Source organism: Chamaea fasciata, unplaced genomic scaffold (genome assembly GCF_029207755.1).
Source record: "Chamaea fasciata isolate MVZ Bird 193981 ecotype frontalis unplaced genomic scaffold, bChaFas1.0.hap1 SCAF_7, whole genome shotgun sequence".
Lineage (NCBI taxonomy): Eukaryota > Metazoa > Chordata > Aves > Passeriformes > Sylviidae > Chamaea > Chamaea fasciata.
The window spans coordinates 62,754,858-62,763,564 of NW_027094092.1; the positions used below are offsets into that span (position 1 = coordinate 62,754,858).

At 47.7% G+C, this 8,707-nt stretch overlaps 1 long non-coding RNA gene across 1 annotated transcript; it reads right to left on the bottom strand.

The window, feature by feature from the left end:
* Nucleotides 1-2,173: 2,173 nt before the first annotated feature.
* On the bottom strand, nucleotides 2,174-5,110 carry LOC136291872 (uncharacterized). Its single transcript, XR_010721795.1, has 2 exons — nucleotides 4,975-5,110; nucleotides 2,174-3,791 (listed from the first exon to the last, which is right to left on the bottom strand). It is a non-coding gene; the product is annotated as an uncharacterized lncRNA (long non-coding RNA).
* Nucleotides 5,111-8,707: the final 3,597 nt, after the last annotated feature.

Genomic DNA, 8,707 nt, shown 5'->3' on the forward strand with positions numbered 1-8,707 from the left:
CCAGCACCTGTGCCAAGACTGCATTGCCACCAGCAATGAGAAAGGAGAGAGCAAACTGAATACAGGCCATGCGGGCATCTGTTCTCCCCTGGAAACATAAAAATGTAAATATAAAATTAAAAAAAAAGCTGTCAGCACACAGGCGGTACCCAACTGCAGAATCAATACTGCAACTGCTGATTACCTGTACCAGCGCCACAAATGGGTAAATGAAACAACTTCTGTAAACATGCTGCATGCAGCCACAGACCCACATTTACATGCAATACATCCACAGTGTATTCAGCTAAAACGCTTCTGGCATGAAGCAGATCACTTTTACCTAAAAAGGAAAATGTGCTAGTTCACGTGCTCTTCAATTCCAGAGATATGAGACCAGGCCACAGATCTAAAGAAAAAGGAAACATTAACAGCAGTTTCATGCCAAACCCTGCGTCACTGAACCTCCTCACTTGTGCCCTGCTTGGTCAGGTCACAAAAATGCCCATTAAAAGGGGCAAGTATAAAACTACCAACTCAGGCACAGTGGAAGCAGCGACACCCTGACCTGTAACAGCACCACAGGATATGAACAACGGATCACGGAATGGTTCGAGTTGGAAAGGATCCTAAGGATCACCTCATTCACCTCCTGCCATGGGCAGAGATGGCTTCCACTATCCCAGGGTGCTCCAAGCCCTGTCCAACCTGACCTTGGACACTTCCAGGGACAGGGCAGTGACAGCTTCTCTGGGCAACCTGTGCTGGACAGCGTCTCACCACCCTCATGGCCAAGAATCTCCCCCCAATATCCTATGTAAATACACCCTCTTTTAAAAAAAACCTCATCCCACATCCTATCACTACACTCCCTGACAGAGTCCCCCCATGGTTTACAATTTTTTATAAACCTGCTGTGCAAAATAATCTGCATGTAAAGATGATTCTGTGTATGCAAAAGATAAGGCAGCAGGGACTCATGAAAAGGCTGAAAGAAGAAATATAGAAACAAACAAAATTTTGCTGGAAGCTTTGGGCCTGGTATTTTTGTGTTAAAAACTCACCTCTGATAACCAGCTGTGACACAATTTCATGGAAAGCTGTACAAGAGTAAGACCTTTTGGATGCTTGTTTCCTTGTACCTTACTGGAGCACTTGAGCAGCTTGTGGTCAAAAGACTACACCCAAGCACTCAAAATTAAGGGTGGAGGTACTCCTGCAGACAACTCCTGCAGTGAGGTCAAAACTCGAGGAATCTGACAGTTCCAGAACTATAAAAGGTGGTTCCAGGGAAAAAGGGATGTTTGGTTTTTTGCCTTCCATTTGACTGCTTAATAAAGAAAACGTCTGAATTTTCACCTCACATGGCACAAACCTAACACAAACTTACACATTCACTCTGCAAGTAATCTTTAAAATCTAGAAACAATATGTCAACATTGCAAACAATACTGGATTAATTTTATACTTGCATTTGGAATGACACTTAGATATTCTTGTTCTGGTTTGTGTCAATCCTGACTATTTTTAGCAAACAGGGAGGAAACAAGAGATAGTTTCTTCAGGAAAAAGAGGAGTGACTTCTTCCCCTCACTCACATATTCCTCTTAAGGATTTCCAGTTAGAGATAATTTGGATTATTCTGTTTATGCTTTCAAACACAATTACCCTGTATTAGTACTGAGCAATATCCCCTCTCCAACTTCCATTTATTTCAGTGGGACCAAACCACAAAATGACTGACTAGTTTCCAGGGGTGTACTATCGCTTTCACTCTGTTTTAGACACCAGAAGGACAGTTCACAGAAACTGTACATTTATGTTTCTCCACAGCTCGTTGGCAACACGTAAGGCATTTTCATGTGTCCAGTTAGGCACAGTCAAGGACTTCAGCCTGACACAGGACAGGAAGGGAGAGTTAAGCTCTTGCAGATGAAAATACAACAAACATTGGCAACAGTTTGTTCCCAACAGTTAGCTAAAAATGCTGGTGGAGCCATGGCATAGCATTTCATTGCATGCAGGACCTTAATTTACCTTCTTGCATCTTCTTTCCAACAATCCAGGCAGGTATTTCATTGAAATCGAAATGACTATATACATCCCTTGCTGAACCCGGGCCCTGAGCCACCATTGCTGACAGCAGTGTAAGGCACCCCTGGCTCATCCTAAAAAGACAAAGCAGAGGGAAAACCTGCAGGTTATTTCCAGGATCATGGTTATACTAATCACCAAACCAACAGATTAAAACTTCAAGAGAAAATAGAAGGGAAGTTAAATAATCAAAGCAATTATTTTAGGTAGTAATAACAGCAGCTGGGAAAGAGGGGTGAGGGAGGAAGGGAGAAGGAAATGCCTTTTCATATTCTTCCCCAAAATTAGGCCATAAGGTGAGGCTGGATGTTCCCTTTATCAAGTAGTTTAAAAGGGTGAAAGTGCCAAAACGAACAACTCTAAGATGACCTGTTCATGGCAGTGGGGCTGGACTACGCAAGCCTTAATTATGATTCTATGAACTCCTAAATTCATAGAGGTCTGCCATTTATTTCAACAGGAATACATAAGAGGACAGCAGACCTCCATCATCTGAACAGCCACTACCATGAACAGATTTGTAACTTGTCCATCGTGCATCTGTCATGGACAATCTGTAAAAAGCCGTGTGGTTCAAGCAGAGATCCCATCTAGACATGCAATAAAGAAAATCCCTCTGCACAGCAAAGAGGTTGCACAGAAAATGCAGAGCATCTCCCACCAGAAATCTGCAGCCCCCTCTGTGCAGGTTCTAGAAGGATTCCTCCAGAACCTGCAATCTTTAAGCATTTCATCAGAAGTGCACATCTTGCACAGCCTCAAAATTTGTTTCCAGTTTACACATTTGAGATTCTTTGTCAGGTTAAAAAGCCTGCTGCAATAAGATCAACTGCACAGCTCAGGAAGCACAGCTGTGCCTATGAACTAGGCAAGCAGAGAAAAGGTTTTCCAGTTCTGCTCAAAGACTGAAAGATGAGTCATTTGCCTCGGCCAAGTCAATTTCAGTCTGATTTTTTCTCTGCTTCCCTCTTCCTCCCAGGTCTGTACTGAAATGTCTCTGGCATTTGCAACTTTTTTCCCCATCCACAGGAGCATGAGAAATTGTTTGGTCTGGACTAAATAACAACAGTTATTGAGCAACCTAAAATGACCTCAGTTTTAGGAGACTGAAAAAATTACAGAAAAAGCCAGTCTGAAAGAGAAAAATCTATTATAAACATGGCAACCTGACTCCAAAAAAAATACAGGAAAACAAAGAACTCAAGAGCAGCTCTTTTTGCTGTCACAGGAAGACTGCCCAGCCCTGTTCCACGCAGTACATTCCACCCCACAAATCAAGCAGCAATAAAGTAAGAGGACTCAAGGTACCACCAGTGTTAGCTCTCACCAGGGCAGGCCCAACCGATGAAAACTACACCTTCAGGAAATTATCCTACAGCACTGGATTGTATGATGCATCAGAGCTTTCACTTTGCAAAGACTTCCACAGGCAATTATTTTATGACAAGTGGAAAAGGATTATTAAATAAAGGTGGATTATTAGCAATAACTCAAGATGAATTTTGAAACGTCCCGTACAGTCCCTCCAGATCAACTGACAGAGATTCTCCAGCAGAGCACCAAGAAGACTTACTTGTGATTTTCAGAATACAAAGCAGCATAGACCAGTCTCATATAGGAATGAATCAACTTTCTGACGATGTTCATTCCCACAAATGTGAGCGGTCGCTGGCTGTCCTCAGTAAAATGGCTTCTAGGGCTTGAAAGACTAACAGCATCTGCCGGATAAAAAAGTATGTTAGCATCTGACAATATCAGGTAAGACTTGAAATTATTAGCTGAGCAAATAGTAATAACCACCATCGATAAAGGGTAACCCCACCCCAAGAGGAAAGCTTCCACACACGAAAGTGACATTAACTTTTAGATTCTCTCCCAAATTAACGCTTCCTCTCGGAAAAGATCACTTTGGAGAGCATGTAGTTTCAAGGAATCATTGCTTTAAGAGACGGCTGCTCCTAAGTGGACGACGAAAAACAAAATGTCCCCGAGAAAAACACTGGGGCTGTTCCGGTCTTGCAATTATTTCCCTGCAGAGGAATCCAGAAACCACACAGCACTGGGCTGCGCCCATTACAAACACCAGCCCCTGTGAGCAACGGGATATTGAGGGAAGGCTGTCACTGAACACGACACAGATAAAAATGATACTGGAAGACAAAGAATAGCAGGCGATGGTTAAAAAGCCACACAATACAGTACTATGTTGTAAGCAGTCAGCAATGCTGCACTAGCATTCAGAGTGAAAAATTATTGAACTCTTTGTTCATTCGTCATATTCTGATGAGGATAAATTGTGTCCAGCTAAAATAAGAAAAATGAGGTCAACTTTACCAGCGGCTTCCTAGAAATACTGATATATCAGGGAGATACCTAAGAACATTTACTTTCACCAGACTATTGTTTTGCTTACTTAACTGCTTTTATTGATCCCCTTATTTCCTAAAAGATCTTTTGATAACATTTAAAGAACCTTAACAGCTTGATTTGGACGGGACGATTGGCTGTGTGTGTCATTAAATCCAGGAACATCTATGAACTGAAAAGAGCATCTCCCACTCGGTAGGTGCTTCTGCCACTGCTACTTCCAGAAAAAAAAGAAAAAAACCAAACCAAAGCCATAATCAATTATCAGAGTTATCTACACCACAAAGCATTTATTCACAGAACCACAGAGTATCTTGAGCTGGACCCACAAGGATCATCCAGTCCAACTCCTGGTCCTGCACAGCCACTACAACAGTCCCACGCCTGACAGCGCTGCCCAAACCTTCCTGGAGCTCTGGCAGCCTTGGCCACTGTGACCATTTTCTGGCAACCTTTTGTCGCTTCTTCTCCAGGGTGGGATTGTTGGGACTGCAGCCGCCAGTCCCTGAATTACAAGCCCCCTGTCCAACTTACTTCACTTTCAGGCTTCCTTTCTCCATCGAGAAGCTTGAATATCTCAGCACACTCCATGGAAATTTTCACGTATCCCTCCACGACATCGTACACTTGGGCCGATGGCAGCGTCCTGGCGACGGACACGAACGTCTCCAGCCCTGCAAAGGCGCAGCGTCAACCCGGGGCACCGGCGCCCCGTGCAGGGCCCGCTCCGGCCCGGCCGCGACCCTGAGGGGCCGAGCGGTGCCATGTGCGCCAGCCCCGCCAGCAGCACCACCGGTGCCACCCACCCCCTGCGACGTGCCCCGGGACGGCCGCCTCCGCCCGGGACGGCGCGGCCGCCTCCGCCCGGGACGGCGCGGCCGCCTCCGCCCGGGACGGCGCGGCCGCCTCCGCCCGGGACGGCGCGGCCGCCTCCGCCCGGGACGGCGCGGCCGCCTCCGCCCGGGACGGCGCGGCGCGGCGCGGCGCGGCCGCCTCCGCCCGGGACGGCGCGGCCGCCTTTGTCCAGCGCAGCCGCCTCAGCCCGGGACGGCGCGGCCGCCTTTGTCCAGCGCAGCCGCCTCAGCCCGGGACGGCGCGGCCGCCTTTGTCCAGCGCGGCCGCCTCAGGGCGCGCCTTTCCCGCCACGCAGAGCCCCTCACCTTTGGCGGCGGCCGCGGGGTCCCGCAGCAGCGCCGTGAGGCGGGCGCCATCGAACTCCTCGTCCCGCGGGCCGCAGGCGCCCCGCTCCGCTTCCCGGCCATGCCCGGTTCGGAGCCGGCACGGCGGCACCCCGGAATCGCCGCTGCTCCCGCAGGCAGGGGCGGGCGGAGCGGGAGCGGCAGCGGCCCGGAGATATCGCGGCCCGGGCAGGGTGGTGCTTCTGCGGTCCCGCCCCGGCCGAGTTGTCGGGCCTGCCCAGCGACCGGTGCTCAGGTGAGCAAAAAGAGTTAAAAATAGTTACCATGGAACGGCACAGAGTCCCCCTCCGGTTCACAAATTCAGAGTGTGCAGAGCCCGTTTTTATACAGTTTTTGGGCTTGGGCAACCGATTACGTCATGGGTTCTTTGTGTGTATGATTCTTGATTCATATTCATCTAGGGTCTTTTACGGTTGCAAGTCAGGTGAATAGTTTTTTCCGGGGAGACAGAAGCTTTTGTCCGGGTTTGCTGGAACCGGGTATTGAGATGTATGTCCTTGACGACAGTCGGGATGATGGCTGTGGGGCGCTGAGCACTCGGCTGACGGTGGCTGATGGCGGTGCTCAGCTCCATCAGCCAGGGGTCACACCCTCCTTTCTCTCCGCGCTGGGTGATTATCGTCCCTCTCGGCAGAGGAATGTCTTCCAGGAACCCCGCATTCCTTTACGCTTAAGAAAGTGATGTTATCCAGTAAAACACAAACTAACTCTAAAATATCTACTACACAGGCTTATAAAGTATATTATTAAAAAACCCACGAATTAATCTCAAAACATTCACCTCAATCTCGTTCCACCATCCCTTCCCACCCCCTGCCGTGGGCAGGACACCCAGGCGGCTTTACCTCTAGTTCAGTCAGGCCACAGGGATCCGGGGCAGCCACAGCTTCTCTGGGCCCTGTGCCAGGGCCTCGGCACCCTCACAGACGAGAATTCCTTCCCAGTATCCCATCTGCAGCGGTCTCTCTCTTTTGTTTCAGCCTTACAGTTTTCTTGAAACTTAAATTTATGCAGGTATCCAAATACATTGGCAATTCCAGAAATCGGTAAGCACATAATATGGAAAGTAAATAACATCCTCAAGAGGGAGTTGCTCTGTTTTTGAGGGGGTGAAAAGAAAGGCTAGTGCTAGCAGAACTAGGGAAAAAAAAAATTGATTTAACTCTGTTTTAAAAGGCTTAAAGTACCCATACTGAGATCTTCAAGGTAAAAGTCCTAGTTACCAGGCTTACAAGCCTGATAGTTATCATCACACCATATTTCATGGTTCTAGTATTTTAAAAGTACTGCAGAATGCTACTGAAAATTATTTTTATTTCAACTTGAAGTGAAATTATTCTCTCCCCTCACTGCCTGTGGAGCTGTTAGAGGCTTCCAGGAGGCTGGGGAAGCAGACTACGGGTTTCATTTCCAGCCAGGTCACTTCCATGTTCTGCTGGAGTGGACTTTGAAGCCTGTGTCCTTTTCTTTCTCTATTATATCTGACAACTTTCCTCCCCCGAGTCTGCTTTTTGGCAAGACGCATTTACAGAGGGTCAGTCGAAGACCTCAGGCTCAGAAAAAAATCATCTGTTCTGCTGTGCTTACGTGTGCAACAGATGGGAGCAGCAATGAGTCGAGTAGTAACTTCTGAGCTGCCCGGTTTTTCAGTAAATCAAAATATTCTGTGATTCTTGCCAGATGAACTTATCATCATATCCAAGTTACACACACCCCTCTGGCATTTTCAAGGCTAAAAAGCAATTCCTGGTCCCTTGCATGAACCTCAGCTCCCCCCCTTGTTCAAGGAACAGTTCTAGATACAAGACTAACTGAGCCAAGCGACCCTTTCCTGCCTCAGTTATGTCCTCTGAGGCCTTTACTGTCCTGAACAGAAGGTAAACAGCCAAGCCCCAGCCCCGCAGTCCTGCCCAACTTGCCTTTGCTCCCAAACCTGAACCTTTTTCTTTGCTGTGGGATTCCTTACTCGTGCAATCCTGAAGACAAATATCTGATTTGGCAGATGAGACCATTTCTAACACAAAATCTTCACCGAGGTTTCTCTTCTGATTTCAGCCTTAAGCACTCCCGTCCTTCTCAGGCAGCCCCTATCTCCAGCCGTTAGCCATGGATCCTTGCTGTTCTATAGCTGACATTGCCACCCCTCAAGTCTCTTGATACGCATTTACATCACTCCGTAACCGTGTTCTCCTGACCCTTCCCAAACTCAGCCTGATCTCCAGGCCTACAGCCTCTCCCTGCAGATGAGGGACTATGAGAAGGGCTGCAGACAGACCTTTGCATGACCCCAGCTATACAGCCCATGCTAATCCCAGCCCAAACCTGTCCTGCTGTTGGGATACCCCACTTACAGTTACAGTAACCCCTGTGGTGGTTTCACTTCACTTCATCTGTGAGTTGCAATCTCCCACCCTTCACTCCTTTGGTAAGAAACGCATTAGTGTCTTAAAATAAATGTTTCTTTTTATGTATAAATTAAGTATAGAAAGCATTCAGAGGGAATACATTTAATCCAAAATCGCACCTTAAAACTGTAGCTCTCAGTGTTCGCTCTCAGTTTACACAACTATTACACAGAAAAGTTTCCTTCAGTTTTTCCCCAAATTTCATGTGTGATATAGAGCTCTTTGTCAAATCTTCCTGCTTTCCAGCCTTTGGCACCCTGAGGCATGGGATGACAGAAGGAGAGAGGGTGACGCTGCCCAGGGATGGGCTGACAGGACCACCTCCTCGGCACAGCCTCCCAAGAAGGGAATGCTCCCAACACTATCTCTTCTTTGTCATCACATGTCCAAATGCCCTGTGCCCTGCACCTCCATGATCCTTGCTGGGATCAGCCCAGTGCTAGCTCACACACTTGGACACAGTCATTGCAGAGCTTGAATTCCAGGAGTTCGGCATCGAGGAGTCCAGGGTATGTGCAAGGTCCGTGTATGGACCCAGGAGACGAGTGGGCTGGCAAGGCTGAGGTAAAACCACAACTTTTTTTACTCTAGATGCTGTAAAACAAAATCATCTCTCCTCCTCTTCTTCCTCCTCCTCCAATCCCGTAGTTATTTCAGCTGGAG